At 43.6% G+C, this 25,380-nt stretch overlaps 1 long non-coding RNA gene across 1 annotated transcript in view; it reads left to right on the top strand.

Moving 5' to 3' along the window:
• The window catches only part of LOC115333392, an 86,610-nt gene extending 61,455 nt beyond the window's left edge, over positions 1-25,155 (top strand). Inside the window, exons 20-26 of the long non-coding RNA XR_005930929.1 lie at positions 870-990; positions 2,261-2,354; positions 2,857-2,962; positions 5,333-5,477; positions 8,392-8,576; positions 9,062-21,538; positions 21,739-25,155. This is a non-coding gene — a long non-coding RNA (uncharacterized LOC115333392). The remainder of the gene's footprint in view (positions 1-869; positions 991-2,260; positions 2,355-2,856; positions 2,963-5,332; positions 5,478-8,391; positions 8,577-9,061; positions 21,539-21,738) is intronic.
• The last annotated feature ends 225 nt before the right edge of the window (positions 25,156-25,380 follow it).

Raw genomic sequence — 25,380 nt, 5'->3', positions numbered from 1 at the left:
TTCTATGCCATTGTGGGATCAATAAACAGAAATGAAGAAGATCAGAGGTTGTCTGTGGGGTCTGCAGTGGAGCTTCTGCACTGGGAGAAGCAGGGCTGGGAAGAACCAGTGGCGGGGGGGAGCTGGGACTGCCCCCAGGCACAGATCTGGGGGAAGGGACTTTCTTTTAGGAGTTTTGTAATATCTACTTTAGCAAGGTATTTTCTACCCTTTCTCTAGTCCAATTTAAAGCTGGCTGTATGTGTGTAGAAGGCAAATTCCCTACTACCACGAGCAGCTCTCCCTGCAAAAATTGTTAAGGCGAATTAAGTTACAGGAGTATATATGAGAGAAGATTTGCTTTTCCTCTAAGGAGTACTAGGATATTTGTCAATTCCTCTCCATTAGAAACCTAACACATTCAGAGGTAGAGATGAAAAGTGAAAAACCCATGAAGATCAGATGAAAGGATGGAAATTATCATTCAGGTAACCCAGCTACCTTACCACTGTCACCATGGAGATCCCCGATTATCTTCTGCTCTTTGCATGCAAAGTGCTGAGAAACACTGGTTTCATAATTGGCATCATATTTCTCTGGGTATATTAAGCTCGCCTGTGGAATAATGCTCATCAGGTCCTGAATGGTTTCAGATAACTAGCAGTAATATATTGAATCAGATGATTCGATATTATGATTTTCAATCCAGGGATTATTCAATGTGTTTCCATGCACAGTGTGCAAGCGTGGAGATGACTGGAAGTGTGCTGGGCGTGAGGTTCAGGCATTCTGGGGTTTGTGGCTACCAAAAAGAAAACTGTGGTTTTGATCGATGAATAAAGTAGCATAATATTCTGCTGCAGCTTGCTCTATGTTCCTTGTATTTTCAGATTTCTGTACTCCAACTCTGATCTTCCTGGATTTCTGATTTGGAAAATACCTTTGCAGTGAGGTACCTGCTCAGAAGGTGTGTGGACCCAGCCTCAACTTCTTTTTTTTTTTTTTTTTTTGGTAGGTTAATACATGTGGGCTCAAACAATATTTTTTTTTACACAATACAATTAGACTTAGCTTTTTAGATTGTCTTTATAATCTGCCTTCAATGCACTAAGTAGCTGTGTTCAATGGATTCAGCTGATGCGTTTCCTCCTTTTCCCATCGAGCATGTTCCAGGGTTGACAGCAAAGAGGTGTTACATTTGTGACTGTAGCTTTAAATGAAATAAAAATTTGTCTTTCATCCTCTTGTCTCCCTAAAACAATTTGGTCCTACTGTAATTATTAGCATTCTCATTAAGAACAGTTTAGCTGAAAATCAAGACACAAAGACGCAGTGACTTCATCAAAGCAACGCAAATCCAGATAAAGCTAGGTTTCTAATTCGACTTCTATGCTTTGAAATAAATCCTCAGAGCATCAATTACTGTATCTGTTGTAAAGCAATTACTATCAGCTTCCATTGCTCTCCGTTACACATTTTAATTTAATTATTATTTTTGCTTCAGAATATAGGGTAAGGAATTTTACAGTTCCTCAAGAAGAAATAAAGCAGACAACAACAAAAAATTTCTGTAAAAGCAGAAATTGCTTTCTTTCGTAATCAGGTTGATTAGACTCATGTATAATCATACACAGCAGGTGGGAAGATTAACATTTCACTAATTCCTAGTGGTCATTACTGCAAGGAAATTTAATCGGCAGAGTTCACAAGGATTGGAGCGGCATGCTGGCAAAGCTCATTTAAAAGACAGGGCAAGAACAACACAACTTTATATTCTGAAATCCAGTTTTACTCAAAACTATTTTGGCCTGCAGGCAATGCACATACACCCAGCATCTTCTACTTAATTGAAAAATAGATTTGTATTGATCATGACCACTTAACAAGCACATTCAGAACCCGTTCCTGTTCTCAGTTACTTTGGTGGGAAATACAGGCAGACCCTCAGTGGGTTAAGCTGGTTGATAAGATAGATATTTTTACAGTAAATGTATTTTTTTCTGTGTGGGGGTTGTATTAGTACACAGCATTAATAGATTCAGTTCTCATATTTGGATCAATTCAGAATAATTCTGCTGAAGTTGAACAAGTTTTTCATCTTTCATATAAAACCAAAATGTGACATAATTATTATGGTCAGATTCCGCTTCACTAACCAGGATGTGAGCTTTTTTTAATTCCAAACTCCAAAATAAAATGCCCAGCAACTTGGGATGTGAAAGTTATGGTCATCCGTTACTCCTGCGCCTACATCTCTACTCTCCGGACTTCTTACCTCTAGTTTCTACCAGCGGGAGACTTTCAATCGTCAATCAGTGGTACAGCTCAGGGTGGTCTGTGACTAAGCTGGAAATGCTTGAAGGAATATTGGATGGGTAAGTAGGGATGACTACTCTGCTTTTTTACTTGCGTGGGGTCTAGCTGAGATTTAGCTATGTTTTCTGTCTGCCGTGAGCAAGAGCAAAGGGAGATGAAAGAGCGAGAAAGGAAGACGGTGATAAGTCTAAAGTTAACAGCATTACTGACCGGGAGATGGAAGCAGACCCCGAGTTTAGCAGGGTAAGCAGCACGCTCTTCCTCCTTCACCTGGGGCTGATTCCCTTGTGCCGCATCACCTGGGAGATCCCAACGGTATAAACACATCAGGATGTCGGAGTAGGAAGATGGGGAGGAAAAGTTTAAACTGGGCATGTTGTGCTCCCTATACTTGGACAAATCATAATGAGACATGGCCCTACCATCACAGAACGAGCAGTCCACGGCCAAGTGCTTCGCTTTTTAGCGTTGTCACTAGTTGAAGTTGCTTTGAAGACATCTCCTTAAAAAAGCATCTCATCCCATTCATACCCACCGAAAAGCCTTTTGCATCTGTCTCAGAACATTGCCCACATGAGAAATTGGGAGGTGGGACCTGCGCTGAAGCCGTGAAGCCGTCTCGCCGTTCCTGTGCCGCTGTGGACCAAGGAGGTCTTAGGGACAAGAGGTAAGGCGTCACCGCGGGGCAGAGCTGGCTCGGCTCGATGGTTGTCCCTCCGGCGGGAGCCCGTCCTGCTGGTCTGCACGGAAGGGTTTCCTCTGGTCCCCCTCTAAATACCAGACTGCAGCCACTCTCCTGTTCAGTTAGCAGGCTCATTTTCTTACCTAATGGTTTAAGGGCAAAAATACACTCCTTTGATCTATGCAGTTAAAAGTGTAGTTGAGCTATATTGTTAAAAAAAACTATAAAAAATGACCAGATGGCAGAGTCGCTGGATTTGGCTGGGTTAGAACAGGATATTATTCCAACACAGGTAACAACATATGCCTCCAAATAAAACAAGTGACCACTGAGCATATGTTTTATTGAACATCAGAGATCTTCACTGTGATAATTATGATGATATTACAATGATATAACGCTGGTATCCTTTATCCACAGAAAGCTTCGGTGAGTCTGAGCCCCGGGGGGACTGGTGATATTTTCTTGTCCCTTGCAGGCCCGTGTGAAAAATGTGGCTGAGGCTCAAACCTCTGGCCCAGCATTGCTGATCTGCCAGTGTTATGCTAAGCTCAGAATTACTGAAGTTGTAATGGGGGGTAAACATAATCAAAATAAACTCCTGCTATTGCAAGAGTTACTTCCACTTGATTTTCAAACTCTGGGTGCAGAATAACCGCCACAAAATATGTAGCATGAATCAAAGCAAGTTAAGTGCAGCTAAACTGGGTTAATAATGGTGTAGATGATGGTTTAAAAATCAGGAACAGCTAGAAATATGACTGCACTGATGTTAATGCTATATTAGCCTGATAAAGAGACTGATTTTTGTAAGTCAGTCTTCAATCAGCGTCTATCTCAACCCTCAAATGCAGCCTACTCTGCGAAAAGATACCATCTGAGCTTAGCATTCTAGTTTAATCACGGCTGAAATATGAAGTAATACATTCAAATAATTGGGTGTATGCACAGTACTTAATCCTCACTGCCACTCACAGTTTGAAAATGTTGTTGGGATTTAAGTGATGGAGTCGCCGAGCAGAGCTGGAGGGTTTGCCCCTGCGAGGTACCAGGTAAGCCCCTGCGGGAGAATTAACATCCCACGTAAAATTAGGTAGCTTGAACCCGTGACGGTGGCTCAGGGGTGAAACGGTGGGGTGACCCGCCTGGACTAACGGGGTCCCCTGACCTACCGCAGGGGGATGGTTCCTCGCTCCTGCCCGCCACGGTCTGGCATCCAGGCTCAGTGCCCAAAGTTAGGCATGTCCCATCTTTGGGTTAAAAAAGGACAGGAGCCTTGCGGAGCTCCGGGAGAATGCAAGGGAAGAGTGAACAGGAAGACGTCAAGGGACTGTCACTAGCAAAGATAACAAAATTAACGAGTAAACTAGGAGGCAAGTTAGAACATCAATATGCACAGTAATAAGTGACAATGAATCACCAGAGTTCTGTTGCTTTAATGATGCTGTTGTAAAAACGATGGCCCTGAGCTATTTCAGAACGTATACTGAATTTTGGCTGATGCTTATCAGTTTATATGCAAGAAAATTTATAGCACGCAACCTAAATGAAACAGTCCTTTGGACAAGAAGAAATGGATTGCAGGTGCAAACAAGCATGAAATGAAAATCTACTAATGAGTTTCCATTAGTAGCTAAATACCTAATCGAATAATTTTTAGCCAACATAGAACAATGAGAAAATCAATTTATTCCTTATAAGTACTACTATATGGATTGATGCTCTAGTACATCTAAAGCTGGTTTTGTTAAATGAAAGCCAAGCTTCAGATTCAGTTAAAGCTCAGCTAATAGCAGCAGAACGTGGGTTTGCTTTTACTGAATATGAATGGAATATATTTCTTTGGAAACCCTAAATACCATAAGGTAAAAGGAGGTATTAGTTAATATGTAGTATTCCTATCTGAAAGCTAGAGACTAAAATATTTCAGAAAGATGGACTAGCACTGGCACATCTGAATTTACTTACAAATACCCATTAATGAAGTAAGCATTGTTCTTCATTTGCTCTTGAAGCAATGGTTTCCCTTCTTTTTGCCTTAAACAGCCTCTAACCTGAGTTTTGGTTGCATGCTGTTTTCACAACTTATTCAACTACAGTAAATATTTCTCCTTCACCTACGGAGACCCTGATTTCAAGGCTCTCACAGCCATATACATAAACAAAATAGGTTTGAAGAGCTGGGTTGAAAGTGTTAGTGAGGAGTCTGCAGCAGAAGACACACATTGGTGTTAAAGAGGCACCACGTGTGAGAAAGGCAAAACTGTGTCTTTTTGCAGTTACTGCATGTGAATGAAATTTATACCGAGAAACTGGCTAATATGTACAGCACAAATCATCTGATGTTTCTTCCAGGCCAGATTCTTCACCTTTACTTCCAGCGAGGTATGCTCCCCACGGACCTCACGGGGTTACTCGTGGAGGAAACGCCGTTCCACAAAGCGGAGCTCAGCTGGGCGTGGTTTGGCCTCCACCGTCCGGTGGTTTTAATTATGGAGAGGTAGGTGGGTTTCTGCTGCATCCCCTTGGAAGGAAAACTCCATGAGGTAAAAGCACTCTGTACTTTTCAGGGCAAAATGCTGAAATCAAGAGGAAATTGAAACGGGATAGGCTTGGAGACTGACATTAATCACAACATTTTAAGGCTCAATAGCTTATGAGTCAATGTATGCGTAATATTTACCAAACCAGAAGTCAAAGGAAATAATAACAATAGAGAAGGAGAAAACCAAACACTTTTTAGCACCTTTTTTCAAGGAGGAATTTGTCGTGATAGCTCAGCCTTATTGAGTTTTTAAACACTGATTGATATGATGGGGATCCTAGATCAGAAGCAGTTACTTGACTGGGACAGATTTCAGTGGGCAGTGTTTCTCAGTGGATCTTATACATGGAAGTTGAAGCTGAAAAACAAATGGACTTGCTTGGACACATAATGCTTCTGGACAAGCTTTCAATAAATGCATGCCTGCATATAGATCTCCTATTTTAGCGTGACAAATACATCCCCTCGTAACAGAAACTTCCGCAGACTCTGACTGGAAACGTTCTGGCTGGGGGCAGTCCAAATGAGGAAGAGTCTGGAGCACAATCAAGCTAATCATCGCATTAAACGTCTCGTGTTCAGTGACCAGCTCTTGCACCCTGACAGCACCTTGCTCCGCAAACGGCCGCGTTGAATTCGATGGAGTGACAGCTCGTATTCACGTAGCGCTTTGCATTTGACGGGATCCCTAAAGGATTTGCGAATTTGTCAAACTGAAATATAGTCCATTCACTACTGAAGTCAGCTTCCTCCGGCGTGGAAAGCACATAACTCTGCAAGACAACTGTGTAGAGCAGGGAGTGATGAACAACGCGCTATGGAAACTCTGAAGGGGAATTAGGGCAGGTGCAGTGCAATGATCTAACCTGACATTCGGTAGGAATGTGGGAGTTTTTACAAGCCAATTTCTGAAAAATACAATGTGGCATCTCTCGTGTATTCAGAATTTCAGGTGTGGGTTTCTTCTGAAAGCAGAGCCTCTATCTAGCTTTAGGCACCTGTCAGATCCGCGGGCTGTAAGGCAGCGGGAAAAAATCTCTTTTGACCCCAAAAAAGATGTATGAGAAGTGAATAAATGCTATGTTTCCAATATTAGAAGAAGTTACTGCCTTTAATCTTGATCATGCCGCTGCCGCAGAGTATGGCTTCATCAGAAAACGGTGACGGTAGCGAGAACGTGGGGTCTCCCGGCGGGCTGCTGCCTGCGGCCACGTGTCTTCCGTATCATCCTTATCTTCGGGTTGCCACTGCAGCCCCCTTTGCCCACGTACAGGTGGACATCGAGGTAATTCTCAAATCCATGGAGACTGCCGTTCTCAGGCTCACACGCGGGATATTTCCTACTGAATTACTGTAATTTACGGCAGAGCAAGTGCCTGATAGAAAAGCATCAGGAAAGACATCTTTTTTTATGTTCTTTACCAGATATTATTGTAGCAATGATGGCTTTCAGGGAACTGGAGATGGCTCTGTCGGAGGCGGTAATGGCCCTTCCGAGCTGTCGATTACCTCCAACTTGTGCCGTTTCACCATATTTGATAAAGACATCTCTGTTCTCTGAAAGCCATTGGTGATTCGGTGATAATACAAAAATCAAATCGGATTCCAAGTGCTTTCTCTGGCATCCTGTGTTTAAAACGGAATGTCCCTGTGCTGCACAGAGTGAGATGATTTCTTTACAAAGATGCAATATAAACCACACTTCAAAATACTGTGTTTTCATGAGAACCTGTTTATATCTGTGAACTTTAAACCAAAGTGCCACATATATTATTGGATGCTATCTGTATATGGCTGAAATTTCTGAGGCTTGTTTGACTTGATTTGTCTGAGAAAATGTCTGCATTTTGGACCCAGTCTCAAGGCAGTTTCCCCTTGACTCCAGCTGGCATTGTATCAAACCTTAGTGTGCTCTACAGCAGGCAAACGAAAAAACAAAGTATTTCTATGACTTTCCTCAAAACTCTGAAAGCTGGGGTAATTTGGAGATGCTCACAAGGTCTCCCCAAATGCACCTGCATGGATGCTATGTGCAGATAAGTGAAGTCAGGCAAGAAACCAGGAACATAAGAAAGTGAAAATATTAGTTAGTTCCCAAGTAAGTTTTGTCAAAGCATTAAAAATGTCTACACAGGCTATCTAGCTCTACCTTGGAGAGCCAGCTAAAGCATATCTTCTTCCCATCTTCCTCTAAAGCTCTAAATGAGAAACAAATAAAATTTTTGTAACCTTATATAGCCACTGCCATAACCCTGTGTATCAGCCAGCATCCTTTATCTCTCACCGGCTGGAAATCTCGCATTTTCATTGCCCTGAATCACCAGATGCATTCATCAAACATGACAAATGCCTCCAAAACACTAAATCACACCACTCAATTTCAATGGGCTACATAATCATTGTCATACCAACAATAAATTTGAAAATATCTGTGTTCCAGACTCAAATACCTACAGCTCCTACCAGAGCTGAGAAACTGCAGGGGAAAAACTGAATCCTAAATTAAGTTTAAGAGTTTTTCAGTCCCTCAAAAATTTGATAAACTCATGAATTTTTGTGAGGTTTTCTGATTTATTTTTAGAAAAAAGTATTTTTTTCTACCCACAGGAATGATTCATGGAGTAAGAGATGTTTTCCAAGGTTGTATCTTAGCAAGTACAAAAATGTAGAAGGGAAAAACTATTTACTGCTCTCCTGGGGAGCTGCCAGTTCTGTGGCCCTGCCCATGCATTGCTCCCTGATGCTCCTGTATCCCAGAGGACCCGCACCTGCCCGAGGATGGCATTGTAAGGGGTTGGCAATGCCTTTACAGTTCCCAGGGGGGGAGAGAAATGCAGCTAAGCATCCTCCTCCTTGCTCTGTTTGACAGGACCCTGCACCCGAAAGGCAATGGCAGGAAAACGCTGAAGTCATTGCAGGTCAAACTTTTGGTATCGCTTTAAAAAAAGGAGAAGTTGGGCTATGGACGCATGAGCAAGTTGCCCTAAGGATCCCATGTATCAACTGACCTGTGAGAACCATATCCTTTCTGCAGTGAAAGCCCGGCAATGCAAGGTGACTTGATAACCTTAATTAAAAAGATTCTTATTCTCTTTCTTTGGAGTTGGTTGAAGCTAGCAAAGCAGTGCTACCTCAGATAACCTTATTTTATCCAGGAGCACACACAGGCAGATTATAGCCCACTATACAGTGAAGTCTTTTTACTTCCACGGAGCCAGTACTCCATGGTCAGAGTTTAAACAGATGTTTTAAAATTAGTTCAGTAGAAGATGCATGATTGTAAACATTTCATTTTCAGTGTTTATAACCCAAATTCAAAAGCCTTGTGTTTGCATGTAGGACTGCAACATGGACGTGTAGGAAGTATTTGTTTTCAGTCCATACATGAACCTTGATTTTTTAAAAGTATATTTGTATACACGTACGTGCTTACACAAAGACGTTGTCTCAAAAGCAAGTATACCATTTGCTGCTATGCAGTCATACAGCATTTTCTTAGATCTCTGCTGAGTGCTATTTACTGCATTTTTCATTTTAAGTCAGGTCAAAAAGGAGACTTGCCTGGGATTTTTCACTGTGTTTTTCCCACCCAGATCCCACTAAAGCTGAGTGCGTGATTTTGCTGTAAAAAAGATGCTGATTTGCAAGAATGCAAAACCTGTGCTGACATCAGTGGGAGTTGTGTATCTGGAATGATTAAAGACCAAAACCAATGATATGACTGCGTTGTATTAGCCTGGGATCTGGGAAATGAGTACTCTCTGCTCTGCAACTGTGTCTTCTTAATAAGGGGCAACTTAAGGTGACCGAAAACCCAGTCCTGCTGATCATCTGCACTGTGAACTTCTAAAGTCATTTCCCAGCAGCTGCCCAGTTTGACCTTGAAAGCTGTGATGAACGTCTAGGTAAGGGCAGGTCTCCAGTCTGTCCTCACCTCCAAGCCCACGTACCCGGCGTGATGGGCCGGACCGTCCACCGGCAGCAACAGCCTCGTCCTCTCCTCCGCGCTCCCAGGTCCTCGCTGCGTTGCTTCTCCTTCCACAGCTCCTCGGATGAGCTGAGCTCCCAGGGACACCCCCTGCAAGAAGGGCTTTCTCAGGTACTGTGGTAAGAGGGATCTATTCAATTGCTATGGCTGTAGATATCTTCCACTATTATTTTTTCCCAAACATCATCTGATTTACTCCAGTGATAAATCCAATGTTCTGTATAAACATTTATTTCCTTGACAACCTAGTTTTCCATTAGAAAAATGCCCAAACGTGGGACCTATTATGGCAGTTGATGGGCAAAAATTCAGCTTGTGCGGACTCATGCTGTTTAGCATATATAGCCCAAGAGTGAGAAAATGGCATGTGTCACAAACCCACAACCACCTTATTATACTGCGAGAGCCACAGGGGATGCACACGGTGACAGGGAAGCCAGGTTCTTTTCAGCCCTTTTTCATATTTGGAGTGTTAACAGGGCCAAGATTAAAACATCTGAAATGTCTTTCAGTGGTAAGGACCCCCAAAGTAATGATTCTTGCAGACTAATTGCCCCCCAAACAATTTTTTAACCCACTGTTTGATACAGTTTTACCTGTCAAGCTAAGGAGAGGTGTCAGAAAGCTTTTCGTTTCCACGAAAAGCAAAATGATGCAAAAAGCCAGGAGCCTGGCAGGAGAGGATTTTCCCAGCTGAGAATTACAAAAGAACATCTTCGTTTCAGAGACGAGTTCAGAGGTGAGCATGTAAACCAGCCAGGCACGGTACCACGACCAGCACAAAGCCTCGGCGCAGGCTTAGCAAGGATGCCTGCTGGCACCCTGAACATCACGGAGAAGGTTGCTTCAGGTCTCTGGTTTTAGGGCTGAGCTTTGCCTCATTTTGTTATGATCGGACGTTGGGTGCTGAGGGTGTGCGGTCTCCGGTTGTGCCTGGAGAGCCAAAGAACCTCCCCATAAGCCACGACCCGCAGCTGGAGCTTCAGGCACTCTGGTAGCACAGGCAGGTTATCATTCACAAACATCCTCAGAGGCTCCTGTGCCATCAGAAAACAGGGAGGGCAGGTCCAGCAGGCTCTCCCCTCTTTCTTGTTTGCTGGCCATGGCTCAGGAGTAGAAGACATGGACCGTATGTCGGGGGGGGGGGCTGCTCCAGACCTGCTGGAATGCAATTACCTCCGTGGTGCTTCATCAGCGGTTTCCATATAAAGAGTATTTTGGAAGGAGCAGAAAAATGCTTTGTGCAATTAAAAATATCAAAAAGGACTTGGGATGGTAGAATGTAAATAACTAAATGACCAAATCAGCTTTCTCTTCTTGGAAGAGATCCATAACACAGATGCTGGAGGGTATATTGTCTTTTGAATGGCTCTGTCCTATTCCTTCCTCAGCTGCCTGTACCTCCTGCTCTGCCGTGACACTGCTAGGCACCCTGCATTGCCACACTCGATTTGTCCAAATAATGGTCTTTCGAAGAATAATGCCCCTTTCCACAAGGTTGAGAAATGGCTGAATCAGTGAAAGCAGCGCTTGGAAGTTTTCCTGGGAGGTTACTGTCTCAAGTACTGGTCAGGACCTCATCCTGCTCAGCCCGTTAGAAATGCTGACACTGCAAACCCCGCTGGTGAGATTTCAGGCTGTAGTCTTTCCCGTTAAAAACACCACAAATAACCTCCCTTGCTACAGAATGAAATATGAACCTGGGTTTTTTTTCTGATTTCCACAAGTAAAGCCATTAATGTCTGGATGCAAAGCTGCTTTCCACATCGGCAGGCATCCAACCCAGATGCAATTTTCAAGTGAAATCATCATTAATGTGATAGTGCATGTGAAAGACAGGTTTGTGTAGCTGTGGTTAACGAGACTGCTTTCACTTAGATGGGCCCAGAGCATTAAATCTGTATTCTGGTTATGTTTGGTCCAGAGTAGATGTGCTGTAGTCCATGTCAGGTGCTGCAAATGCAAACCTATACTATTTTCATTAAAATCAAATCGAGATCTTAACAAAGCAGCTATATTTTTGGCACCTAATTTGTTCTGTTAAAAAAAATTATTTATTTAAAAAATTAATAATGCTAATAGTCATCTAATTATGTGAAATGCTCACAGTTATTGCTTTGACTTTTTCCTTGGGGACGTGTCACTAAAAATGAAAGATGTTACTTTAATACCGGCCAAAGCACAATTCAAACCCAGCCACTGTTGACGTGATACAGCTTTTCACCTGAGCAAAAGAGTCCGTGTTGCAGGAGCTCCAAGAGCAGTTTTGTTCCTTTAAAGTAAATGATTTTTGAATCAAAACCATTGATCAGCTACTGTCATTTGTCTATTTTTTCTGTTGGTGCCAAAAGGACTCTGCTCCTTCTACCTCTACAAAGATGCACAATCTGAGCATTCACTGAACATCCAGTTTTGCTTGAAGCTTTGTGCTTAGCGATACATAAGAGGTTGAGAAATGCTGAGAAATAGGGTATTAAGTGTAGGATACTGCATCCATCCAGTTAGGGGCACGGGAGAAACTAAGTCCTCTCGGTCTTTAACCTCGTTGAATCCTTTGGGCTGGCGTAGACCTTGCGGCTGCTGCAAGGGAGAGCTGTACCTGGGTGGGCTTTTCAACTAAACCACCCGCGTGCGAGCAGCAGCGATTGATTTGGTACCCGGTGTGTGGTACCGATGGATAAACCCTGCTTTTTCAGACATCAGTACCGGCGCCTGGCATTTGCAAAACAGATCTCTCTAGAATCGCCTTCACACGGTATTGGGGGGCTTTCGATCTCTTTGGGTATTGCGAGGCGTGGAACTGTGTGAGAACAAAATGTAACACAAATAAATGATGACATGAGAGAGATGAAGGTGGTATGGGTTAAGGAGGCAGGATTTGGAGTGGAAGAAAAAAAATTTCAATTTTTCCAATGCAGCTCACCAGTCCCCTGTGTGCGGACTAATTTTAGAGATAATTGTTACATGATTTCCTGAATATAATCTATTGTTATCTGTGCCCTGCAAAATAAAGCCGTGTCTAATTCTGGATAACCACAGGGGTGATTTCACAGTTACACTGAAATGAGACTAAGGACTTGTTAATGATCTTTAAAGATCACATCATTTAATTCTGTGCTGTTGGTAGTTAAACCAAACTAGTCACCAAGGGGTATGCGCTCCTTCCAGTGCAGGCAGCAGCCCCTGTACGTTCCGGCGGCAGGGAGAAAGGAAGAAGCCGCTGGTCGCACATCCCACCTCGGTGCGCCAGTGTCAGACGAGTGTTTGAGACAAGGCATGGGATAATTTGCTATTTCGCTTGCGTAACTAGTCCGCAACCTGGAGCAAAGGGTTTAAAGGGCAGGTCCTGCTGCTGCTGAGAGTGTTTCTGAAGTGCTCAGAGCCTCTGCCTCCCCAAACGGCGAATGTGTGACATGGTCTGAAGCAGGCGGGAATTACCGGCCAGAAAATGCTCACTCTCCAACGGGGCAATTAGGAACAATGGGAGCTGCTGGGCACTTGATGGGCTGGAGTTAAAAAAAAACCCCACTGTGGAAAAGTACCAACAACTCAGGAGGTGATGCTGCTATTTTTCCTGCTTTCCAGTGTTTTCCTGGCTTCAGGTGTGATTCTCCACTGTAATGAAACCTTCGGATTAGCTTATGGAGGGAGAGACAACTCACCTTAAGGAGCGAATGATAGAATCACATTTATCTGTGGTTTCCATTAGAAAAGAAGAAGGGAGCAATCAGTTCTCCTCTCCTCTCCAAAAACAGGTCCCAGGAGCTCATTAGATGGAAATAATGTGATGAAGAGCTAAAGTTCACCCAACAAAATAAGGTAAATTATTGTCAGCTTACTGGAAATGATTAATGGATTTTGATACATTTTGTCAAATAGTTGTGAACAAAAAGGAAAGAAGATGATCAGAAAAAACAACAACTTTGAGAGATGTTTCTGACTTTTTTTTTTTTTTTTTTTTTTTTCAAAATGGTGCTTTCATTTCATGGTTAGCTAAAAAATGCCATCTTGGAGGCTTTAAAGGACTGTAAAACCTAACCAGGCTGGACAAAAGCTACTAAGTCACCTTGAAATAAGTTTTTCAAATGTTTAGTCAATGAAACTTTTTTTGGGGGTGGGTCAACCCCAAAATATGTTTTAATACCTTTTTCCTTTACTTGCTTTGGCTACAAAGTGAAAAAAAAAAAAAATCTTATGATTTCGCAGAGACCATCGAACTGGTCCCACCTGCACCAGCAGTTCAGAATTTACCACCACCTTAACTAGCTGTATGGTGTTTAGATACAACAAAAAAGGTAAAACTCTCTTATGAGCTTTTTTTTAAATCCTGCTCCCTTTTTTTTTTTGAGGCCTAGGAGGCACATAAAATGCAATTCTCAGCAGAAGGAGGGTAATTGGGAGAAAATGTAATAGATGGTCCACATTTCTCTTTGAAGTTCCCATTGATCAGTGTTGCTGAGACTATTTTTCTAATCCTTGAGTCAGAAACATGAAGGAATTGTCACTTTATTCTTTGGTTGTATGTGGTTCACCTCCTAAGAAAATAGACTTTGGACTCCTGAGTAGCCTTTATTCAGGTTTTTCTTGCAAGATGGTGTAAAATGGGAAAGAATCAGGACCCCAGTTGTAGTATTTTTTTGAATACAAATTTTCCTGATGTTAACCAAGAGAGTAGTGGTTTTATGATTTCTTTTTTATGTCTGAATTTTGTGTGAGAAAACTACGTCTAATACCTTCTACTCAAAAAATGTGCTTTCAGCCAGTCAAGCGTTAATTAGGAGATGATTACCCCACCTCCTCTCCACTGGAGAGGCAGCTTGTGTTGAAAACCCAAACTTTTCACAAAGAGGGAAAAACCATCTGTCCAAACGATGCTTAAGAAAGAGATTTTTTTTTTTTTATGCTCACATTAGTTGAATCGACATGTAATAACTTGTTTTCGTAATGAAGCCAGTTAGTAGGACACATTTTCATGCCTCTAATTGACACAGCTATGATGGCAAACCTGCTGAAGTAGCTCTGGCCACAGCTGTTCGGAAGATCAGGGAGTTCCAGCCAGATGCTTAACCAGCACTGGGACCACGGACACAGAAACCTCTCTGGAATCGTACATGTGCAGAAAAAATATCCTGGTGTTTAAGGTGCCACTTGTACTGAGAAAACAGTTTCTCTGCATGGTCAAGCACTGCCAGGTCTTGATCTCTTTGCGTTTCGGTATCTCAACTGAAAAACAACCTTCCTTGGCAGGAGTTTCCAAAGAGAAAATATTTAAGACTTTGAGGATCTCGTGTACAGCACTGCTGGGGCCATGGAAGTACCTGATATGGGGGAAACCTGGTCACAGAGAGGCTGCTGGCTTGGAAAAAACTTCTGATGGCCAGAAACAAAACTGGATCTATGACACAGAAGTTTTCATATTCTACTGCCCTTCCCTTGTTTCAAACAGAGCGAAATGGGCTCCCCACACCTACTGCCCAAAGGTGAAAACACTCAAAACCAGGAGGCGTGTACTCAGGTTCCTGACTACATTTTAATAAGAAAGAGAGGGAAAAATTACGAGTGAGGAAATTATGGTGATCCAGAATTCAGAATAAGAGTAATTAATAAATAGTGAGTAGAGTTGTGAAGAAAATGAATTTTTCAAGGACTCTGAAAAACATGTTTAGAGCTGCAGTCTGGAACCTGCAGGCAGAGTAACTGCAAACATCATGTATCTGCTCACATTAGATCTATCAGAAGTTTCTTAATTAGCTACTTCTAAAATACCCTTTGCAGCTGATGTCATACTAATGAAGTGGTTAGTATCTCCCACCCCAGAAGTTCTAGGTCACGTACAACAACCCTCCACACGCAGGGGAGAGCAGCGATGGGCAGGGGCGAGCCCGGCTGCGCGGAGCTGCTGGGCTGCTGCTCTCTGGAAGGAGTGATGCTTTCCACAGTTTTGTCCTGGTTTGAAGAAAAGGAAGGAAAATGGTGATTTCCTATGTGACGTGTTCTACCAAACTGTCTTCGGGTAGCAGGGTTTTTTAAGACTCACATATTTGTAATGTGTTGCCCTGTTGCTGCCCTGCTACATACCCCTGCTTTTGTACTTTCTTTGTGCCAAGCACACTGGTTCCCACTCAGGGACTGACTAATAATTCTTCATAACAGCCTTTTGGGTGTTTTTGGCATCTATTTTTGCCCAGAAATCTCCTCCTCTTCTCCATTTAGGAATACTATAAGATCTTTCTCCATGGTCAGACACTTCAGGACAAGCTGTGGTCATTGTGTAAGCGCAGAGCACAATCCAAATGGAAATGGAAATGAAAACAATTAAATATACATGACAAGTAGGTATTTAGATGAGCCTAGATTTCTTAATGGTTCATTTCAACCTTTGAACTAAATTAAATGTTGCTTTCATCTATTTTTAAAGAAATGTCTATTTTTGGTTTGTAGATGCCCTGCTCCATCTGTTCTTTAGATGGTTTTTACTTAAACTTAAATATAGCACCCATTGGCTGTGTTTGTACAAAGCACGTATGCTTTTTATGCCACCATAGATGAGGATTCACACAAACCTATCAGCAAATGCATGGCCTAAAAGGTAGATTGACAAGCAATTACCTCCAGGTTTCTTTTGAATGTCGAGTCCTCTGTATTTGGTGGTGATTGATATTAATTACGCGGTGCTGGCACATTTTGCACCGTTGCACTTACAGGGTGGATTTTTGGACCTGCTTCTTCCAGTGCCCCTCTGCAGCTTCGCACACAGAAGCTGTAAGTACTGCGTGGACTAAAACCAGCAGAGCTTCTCAGAGCAATCAAAGGACCCAGAACATATATGGCATGTACATGGTTGAGCAGCCACGACGGGAGCCGGTCGCGGGGCTCTTGGCAGTCGTTCCCCTTGGAGCAGCTCTTGGGACTCTCATTCTCACTCGGACGGTCTGAAAATCAGGGACGGGGAAACCAAAAACCTGACTTTGTTTCTGGCCCTGTGCTAATGACAGGCAATCTAAATACTGAGACACGGCACAGAAAAATCAGGGGAAAGTTGATCAAGGTTGAATGTAGAGAAAGCACGTTTGGACCTTGCAGCCAGGAAAGAGAGGGAGAGGGATATTATATTTCTCTGAGCTTTCAGGTTGCCTTGCCGTCTCCAAGCAAGATGACAGCGGATGTCTTGTAAATATTTAAAGACGGAGTCTGACCCACCCCGTGCGGTGCTACGCTGCGTAAAGGTAAAGTCTGGCAGCAATCTTCCAATATTTAAATATGTCGATTCTGAAAATGTAGCTAAAACGGCTACTCCTGCCATGGAGGCATTGGGGTTTTTTAATCAATATGTGATAGTGTAATGCCATATAACATCTGTGTGTTATTTCTGGGATGCTGGTTAACTTCATTAGTGGAAACTGTTCAGACAAAAATGTGGCAGGATTTTCCCAGGGATGACAAGGTGCTGTCAGCAGAGGCCAGTGTATCGCTAACATCTATTTGTTTGTCTCCTCTAACATCTCTTTGTTTGTCTTTATTTTTTTCATTCTTTTGAAGCTTGCTGCGTAGCAGCAAAGGTGTAACCACTATTCTGTCCATGGCGGATAGTGACATTAAGTATTACTTTCTGGCTGGAATAGTCCCTCTGAACTGAAGAATCTGTAAGGTGTTTTTCACACATTACTCTGCAGAAATAGGAAGGCAGCTTCCTGTATGTTTTCACAGAGGATGGCATCACTTCCACGGTGCTGGGCAGCAAGGCTCAAGATGCTGCGAGAAAATGCTACAGGCATTTCTTTGTCATCTCCCTGGGCCTGCGCTGCACTACCGATGTGCAGGGCTGACAGTGAGCTTGCCTTTTCTTTCGCTCCCATCAGTAGGAAATCAGTGCTTTTTGATGCAATCCCAGTACATCGCTCTGTATTTCCTGTGCAGGGACACAAATACACCTTTGAACTTGCATTCCTCCTTTTCCACCATCTCTCCTCGTGCTGGCCACGGTCCCAGACCCACCGGAGAAGGAAGCCCTTTGCTCCTGTTGCAGGAGTGGGATTTCCACAGTTGCAAAGTTGAGTTTCCAAGGTGGCTCTGTATGTATTTTATTTTACCTGATCTGATTCTTATTATGGATTTTTTTGGTTTCTGAGAGTTCTTCACCCAAACCAGTCACCAGTAGGGGTTTAAATGATAGGAAACAAACTGAGCGGCTGGCTGGAGGAACGGGATCTCCTGGCCACCCTTGCTTTGCACGTACTGTCATGGAGCTGTGCAAGAGCAATGGAAATTGCAGCACTGCTTCCATTTCTGTTGCAGGGGAATCATGGAGGCAGGTTTCCCCAACAATCGGTGCTGGCGGAAAGACCACGGGCTTGTCGTACGCTTGCAAGGACACGGGCTGCGTGACGAGGGCTGGGTTTGGTCCTCCTTGGCATTCCCAGCCCTCCTCTGCGAGCCTCGGGCTGGGGAAGGGCGGAGGTGGGAGGTGGGAGATGGGAAGGCAGCGAGAGCCTGCGGATGGTGGGCTAGCGAGGGAGGTGCAACAGGGAGTGTGGGGAAGTACGAAGGGAAATAAAAAGAACAGAAAACGAGAAGAAAAAATGGGAGAAAAAAAAAACCTGTGAAATGTAGCACATGAAGAACAGAAAGATATTTGCATGTTCTTCACTCTTTAGGGTAGCTCGAGTGGATGTATGTCACGGTTTTGTCTCCATTTGATATAACGGGTATTGGCGTTTGAATTCTGGTTGAATGGCTTCAGCCCCTTGCAGGTGGGATGGCTCCGCAGCCAGCTCCTGCACTCAGCAACCACGGCACAGGGCAGCCGGAGGAAAAAACTCCCGTTGTAAAAACCAGTCTGGGAGACGTACATACACTTGCAGTTTACCACGAGTACGTATTGATTAGGGCAACAATGTCATTTTGTTTTGTGCTGAACAATCCAGCGTTTGGAATTGAGACCTGTCAGGAGCCAAATGACTTAGCGGAGCAAATTGAAAAGAACAGGCTATAAATTGCAAGGGAATTCACTTCGTGGTTAACACTCGGGCGTGCTGTGAGAAACAGGACTGTACACAAACTGCCCTGCCATGCAAATCCCAATCAATGTGCTGACAAAGTGTCCTGCTGAACCCTGGTGTCTCACTCAATATTTCTTAAAATAGACATAATTTAGGAGGCATGGGAAGGCATACATTTTCACCTTAAGTGATGCACAGATGGGAGGTACTGTGGAATTAATAAGCAGTGTATAGATGAGCTTTGTAGCAGCCTTACTGCATTTATTTCATATATATATTGCTAAACCGTTCTAAAATGGCTGTAACTGAAAAAGGACCTACTTGATATGTATAACACCACTTCCCTTCTCCAGTATGTGTTCTGAAAAGTCAGTACAATATTTTTTCCTAAGTATAAATCCAGGAATTGCCAGAAAACTAGGTCAATACATTCATGGAGGAAACTAGTAAGCCCCCCTCCCAGCAAGCGCACCTCGCTGTGCAGGTTACAAACCCCGTGCCACAGTCAGTCACCGCGCAGCATCTCCGCTCTGCCACAGGCTCCTGTGGCTTTTCAGGAGCCCCGCGTCTCTTTGTGCACTTCAGTGCTGACCACCAAATTCTGCCCGATGGTCTTACTCAGCTCCTCAGGCATCTCAGGCTGGATTATCATCCCCTCCAACTCTCCATACGGTGTTCTCTGCAGTTGTCACCCAGCTCGGCTTCCAACCACCTCCTGCTCCTTTGTGCTTAAGCAAAAGATGGTGGTTGGAGAGATACTAAGGTTTCAAAAGGCAATGGCCAAAGCATTTTAATGTCATATCTTTGCTGTTTAGTCTTGGGCAATTAGAAAAATCAGGAAAAATGAGTGAACGCTCACAGAGATATTTGATGTGCAAAAGGAACTTACAAAGTATTTGGAATGGTACTGATATCGGTTGGGCTGATGGCTGTTAAAAGCAATTCTGAGCAAGGAGGAGGGTATATTGCAAAGATAAACCAAGGTGGCTTTGGATACTGTTTGTTAGTTCAGCCATACAGCATGGCAGCCAGCTTTTACAAAAATCCTGCTTGACAGCAAGCCAAGCATTGATGAAGCAGCTTCGCAGTATTATTAAATTTACAATACTAATGGGAGTGAGAGCAAAGAAAGGAACACAGTTACCAGCTTTATGGGGGGGACTTTCAAATGCAGTAGATAACAATTTCAAGAATTATTTAGATCCCTGTAAAACCGTCTTATCCCAGATTACTCTTCCTTAAATTACAGATTATCTTTCTTACCAGTGCGACCGTGTCACGTTTCAATCCAAGGGCAATTTGTCCTTTACGTGGAGGGGACCCATGAGTAGTCTGAAGCCGTAATTCGCCCTTTTGGTCAGCTCCGGGAAGGAGCCGGCTCTGCTGGAGGGGGATTCATGCTCACCGTGCTCATCGGCACTCCCCAGCCCGCTGCCATGTGTACTGGGAATTTGGGGGAGGTTTGGAGGTGGGGGTGAAAAACATGAAATGTAAAGAGAAATTTGGACTGACACTTGACAACTTTCTGTTTTGTAAATTCTAGAGGAATTTGAATTGCATGATATGCTTTTACTTGCAAATGTTTCAGATTTGTTATTTTCCCCTTTTCTACACATTTTAAGCTTATAGCATTGTATAATCTTTTTTTTTTTCTCTATCCTTGCAGAGGAATGAGTAGATAGCAGTCTGCGAAAGCAGTCTATTTCTGACTGAAGATAAAATAATCTACAAGATGTTCATAGTTTTAATTTCCAGTTGTGCAAGAGCTGATGCTTCTGGAAAGGTGTGATCTTTAAACCTGTAGTAAACTCAGATGTCTCTCAGCAGAGCTCTGTGGGAGCTCCGTGTTTGTTAGAGGAGCAAAATATTGGAGCTACGAGATTGTCTTGAAATACAGTACTTTGTGGAAGAGCAACTGGAGAAAAATAAGCAGATGTTAAACTGAAAGGACTGCAATGCAATTCAGTCCTGGGCTGATTTATGCTAAGAAAGGGCAGGAGAAGCCGAACGTTTAAGGAGGCTGGAAGGGAATATTAGACAACAGTAGGAGATGTTTAGATAAACAATAAACAACCTGCTGAGCACAAGGATTAAGGGATCAGTGGGAGAGAGATGTAAGAAGAAATGAAGGGGAAAAAGAAGATTGTAATAAAATGCTGAGAGGATCTGGTCCTCAACTTGTGCAAACTGGATTAACTTCCCTGCAGTCAGGGATCACCAGCTCACGGGACTGTCCCCAGCTCCCAGGGCGGGTAACGTGCTCATGGCCAGCAAGGAGTTTCTCCAAACTGGTGGTAGAAAACACAAGTAAAATTGAAACTCGTAAATGTTATGGTGGGGAGGAAAAGAGAAGGAAACGGCCATTTTTTTCTTAATGCCAGCTGGCGCCTCTGCTTTCATGGAAGAGGATGAGGAAGAGGAGGAGGTGAAGGAGGAGGAGGTGAAAGAGGAGGAGGAGGCGGAGGCGGTTGGCTCTTCCATGGGAGAGGAGGAGGATGGAAAGTTGTTGAGGAAACGATTACATTTCCTGGCATGATGTGATGGGGGAATTTGATCATCTCTTGATAACAACAAAAATGTCTTTGCAAAAATTCTGTGCTATCCTGGTAAAAAAAAAGTCAGGAGAGTTTAGTTCTGTGCCCTCGTAAAATGACTGTGGCCTTTGAAGGTCCTTTGAGGCAAAGCACGGTTAGCGTAGCATCTCCACTTTGCATCCAGCCCACTATGCGATACATCGCAAGCAGTGACAGAGCAGTTATTATACAGGGACACTTCTCTGTTATTTTCTTTCTTTCCTTTTTTTTTTCTTTTTCCTCCCTTTTCATTACACTCCACTGCTGGAAATACTCCTAGGGTACTGAAAATAAACAACATCTCTTTCCCTACCATTTACCAAACACTGCTTCTCATTTTCGGAAGCCTTTGCCCACCTCGGGAGCGAGGAGACCTGGAGATGCCACCTGCACCATCTGGTGGCTGCCTCGCTTCTGCACTTCGGGCTCTTTGCAATCACGTTAAAAAGCATTTCAGTAGGAAAAGCAACATTTCCACCTTCTTCCACTGATTTAAGCTTTCCTGTTAATGGCATGCGTTTTCCTTTCCGCTGCATGCAGTGTAAATCCAGTTTTAGCCTTGTGTGTTGTTCATTGGGCTCTGTGGGCTATTGTGGAGTTATTCCACTGTTGCTGAGAGAATTTGGATCCCTTCCTATTATTTGTATTTATTCTAGGGAATAAACACGCCGGCATTTTCTGCAGATGTGCCTCCTCTACCGAAAAAAAATCCCCCACAGCACCAGAAAAGAGTGCAGGCACAAAAGACGGAGGTGGAAACATATTCTGAAAATGCCACGCTGGCTTTTCTGAAATGACGGTGTTGACATTTTGCATTTACATTATCAAAACCATTGCGTGGGTCCTTCGGGGAGCAACGCCGTGGGATGGGGGGGTTTGCTGGGGGTGCCCGGCAGGGCTCCTGGGCTGCCCCTGCTCCTCAGCTACCAGGCAGTTGCTGTTGTTGATCTTCTTTGTCCAGGAAATTCCTCCCAGTTGCCACTCTCACTCCCCTCTTGTGTTTTATTCAGAAAAATTAAATTGCTATTCCAGTGTCCTATGATGAATGTGATCCGGTCGCCATATTTAACATACCCTTGGATAACATTTAAATATGTAACAGCAAACCAAGCTGTGATAAACCTCTCACAATGAGTTGAGAGCAAGCTCATTTACGAAAATACTTCAGTAGGAATTAAAATAAAATTTCCATTTTCCACAGTTACATTCTGATTCTAGTTGTCATTAACTTACTCAAAATCCCATTTGGGATTTCAAACTTTAGTAAATCATTGTGTCTTCCAATTAACTTTCATACTCCAGACAACATAATGTGACTAATTTCATTCAACTCTGTTGTTTAATAAACATCTAAACAATTCTTTATTTCTGAGTCACAAAGAAATGTGCAGTTATATTATATTGTGCACGCGGTAATGGGCAAAAGGAAAATTACTGAAGAGAAATTCATCTTGGTTCTTTGGTTTATCAGCTTCGGAGAAGCGCTGCTCTGTGAATGATGGGCACAGCCAGGGAATTCGCCGGCCCTCCCTATCACACACGCAGCATTATTTGCCAAGAGAAAGTACTGCACTCTCGTACCAAGCCTCGGGATTTTTGGCTGCCTAAGCAAAGGCACTGCAGGGGTCACTTGGATGCTTAGCAGCCCGGAGGGTGCAGGCGATGTAGCGGTGACTATAAGCTATGATTATTTCCATCAAAGAGACAAGTTAGGGGAGCTGGGACACTGGAAGAGCGGTCGGAGACGGGCTGGCGGACTCACGCTGTTCTGGGATCAGCCGTGTGCGTGCACAGCGGGCCAAGCTAAATCTAAGTAATAAGACCTATTAAAGTGATGTGAGCTAAACAAGACTATTTCAATAGCAGAACTATGATGTTAAGTTATTCAGTATTTAAAAATTGAGAGAACATGACTGCCGGGGCACAGTTCTGATCACAGTGTCCTAGCAGATGCTGCTGCAGCACAGCCGTAGGCAGGCACGGAGAAGGGCAGTGTATCTGAACAGAGGTTTTCTCACCGATGCTTTCTCGTTAAACCCGGCAGGTTTTTAAAACTGGCAGTTTTTACAAGGGGGTCAGCACACGTGTGAATTTTCCTGCTGGCGTAATTGCAGAGGGCTCTGTGTGCTCAGGGGGGACGTGGTCCCACATGGCCACTGTGCATCTGCAGCCGAGTGCTGAGTGCTGGTAGGTGACCTGTAAAAAAATCATTAGCACTGAAGAAATGTCATTTGTCCTGATTTTTCATTTTGAGTATTCTCTCCAGAAGAGTTTGAGCAGATGTCTAATCAGGGAGGAGGAAGACTGCTGTGTAACTTATCAAACTGATCACACGTGAGTCTGAAATTTCAGCATCTGTGGCCTTCCCAGCGAGGAGAGCCTTTGAGATGAAATGTGCTAAATCCATTCCAGTAACTAGTGTCTCTTTGAGGAACATGATCTCCTCAAAGGATTCCTGGAGCAGAGAAGAAAAAAGGCTCGATCCCTTGAACACTGTGCTAATTACTGACCTAGAGCCTGGCTGTGGCATGTGGACCCCGATCTTCGAGATGGAGGATTTCTGTGGTTGGCATCAGTCTGAGCACACTGTGAAAAACCTTCTGGTCCGTTTTATGCCTAACAGCAAAAATGCACGTACGTTCACAGACTAAGGAACTACAATACTGCCCGAGTTGTGGGAACACATCTACAGAGGCAGTGCTGTAGCAGAACGCAAGCAGGCCATATTGGAAAAAATAAGGAGTTTATTTAGTGTTAAATGCGCTGATGTTTTTCTCAAATGTGTTTGCAGAGCCATTAAAAGCTATGTTTAATCTCTGCTCCATTTGCAATCTGATATGCATTATGCTTCTTCCACAAGGAGCAAGCGCAGTTAACGGCACTGGATGGCTCTGCCTCCGCTCGCAGGGAGGCTGGACAAGGTCTCCTTCTCCGGGGCTGCTCTGCCAGGGGACTCCGAGACATCTCGGACGCCTAAACCCAGGGCTAAATGCTGTTACATGGTTGTGTGTACCAAACTTGCATGCCAGCGTTTGTGACTGAATGAAAACTTCCCTGAATTACTAATGACGTTTTTATCTTTAAGAGACGTGAGCTCAGGCATCATTTTAAAAAATGAATCATGATTTTAGGTGATTTCTTTCTGCATGGATGCTCAGAACTACCTGAAAATTGTCTGTTAAAGCTGCTTCAACTTCTGTCTCTAACGGAGGTCTCACACTCGCTAAACTCTTTGGGAAACACTGGCTGTAGCGTCTCATCCTCCTCATTGTATTCCATATTTGCATTTCCTTGGATATACAAAGAAAAAGCAAATCAGCAATGAACAGCACAGTTAGAGCAGGAATAACCAAAAACTGGGACAGAGAAATAACTGCTGGTCTGGAGGTGATACACCCGGGCCCTTTGCAGCAGAGCATCCCGCAGCTGCCCAGGGACCCCGGTGCCGCTCGGGCGCTGCGGATGCTGCCGGAGGAGCAGGGTGGCTCGGGCCGGTCCCCGACTCATTCCCTGCCGGGTCTCCCCTGGGGATTTTCCTTTTCTGTCCTTTTCATTTATTTCATCAGAAGGATGTAAGCCAAGGTTTGATATTTTAACACTTGGCCTAATATTAACTAGGGAAATACAGCAGATGTACTTCATCGTATTATTAAAGATATAAGCAATCTCTAACAGTCTGTTATTAATGTGGGTAGATTGATTGAAAACATTTTGCTTCAACGGCTCTCAAAAAATTCACAGTTCATTTCCAGTCATTAAAATAATTAGGTGCTGTGCTCTGACTACTCCACTAAGGGCAGAGCTATAGGGCCAACCGACCCCAGCGCGAGCAAGGGTGCAAGCTCGCAGCGCGTCCCCTCCTTGCCGGGACGGCGTACGCGTGTGCTCCCACCCTGCCATGGAGGCATGAAACCCAGGGGAATGCAGGGCTTAAGTAGGACTAAGGTGCTTAAATGGTTTTAAGGAGCTGGGCCCTGGCCCTGCAAAAAAAAAAAAGCACATGAACAACCCGCTCATGCTGGCCCGTTTGTTTTAATGAGACTGCTCCTATAATAAAGATAGTTCTATAAATAAGTGATTATAGGAGTGAGCCAAAAACAGTCACTGAGGATTAGGTGTAACTCATGGGATCAAAAGAAGACCTTAGTTACATTGGAGGCAAGGGAAAAAAGTCTATTCTTCTTTGCTGGATTGCATTATGTATCCCCTTCACTATATAAAAAGGTCTCAGAAAATGTGAGTTAACCCAGTTAGGCCCTATTATGCTGTTCAAGTGATGTAAGGATGTGAGGTAGAAG

This window comes from Aquila chrysaetos, chromosome 20 (genome assembly GCF_900496995.4).
Source record: "Aquila chrysaetos chrysaetos chromosome 20, bAquChr1.4, whole genome shotgun sequence".
Lineage (NCBI taxonomy): Eukaryota > Metazoa > Chordata > Aves > Accipitriformes > Accipitridae > Aquila > Aquila chrysaetos.
The sequence above is the reverse complement of the archived record's forward strand: the minus strand, read 5'-3'. Positions and strand labels throughout refer to the sequence as shown.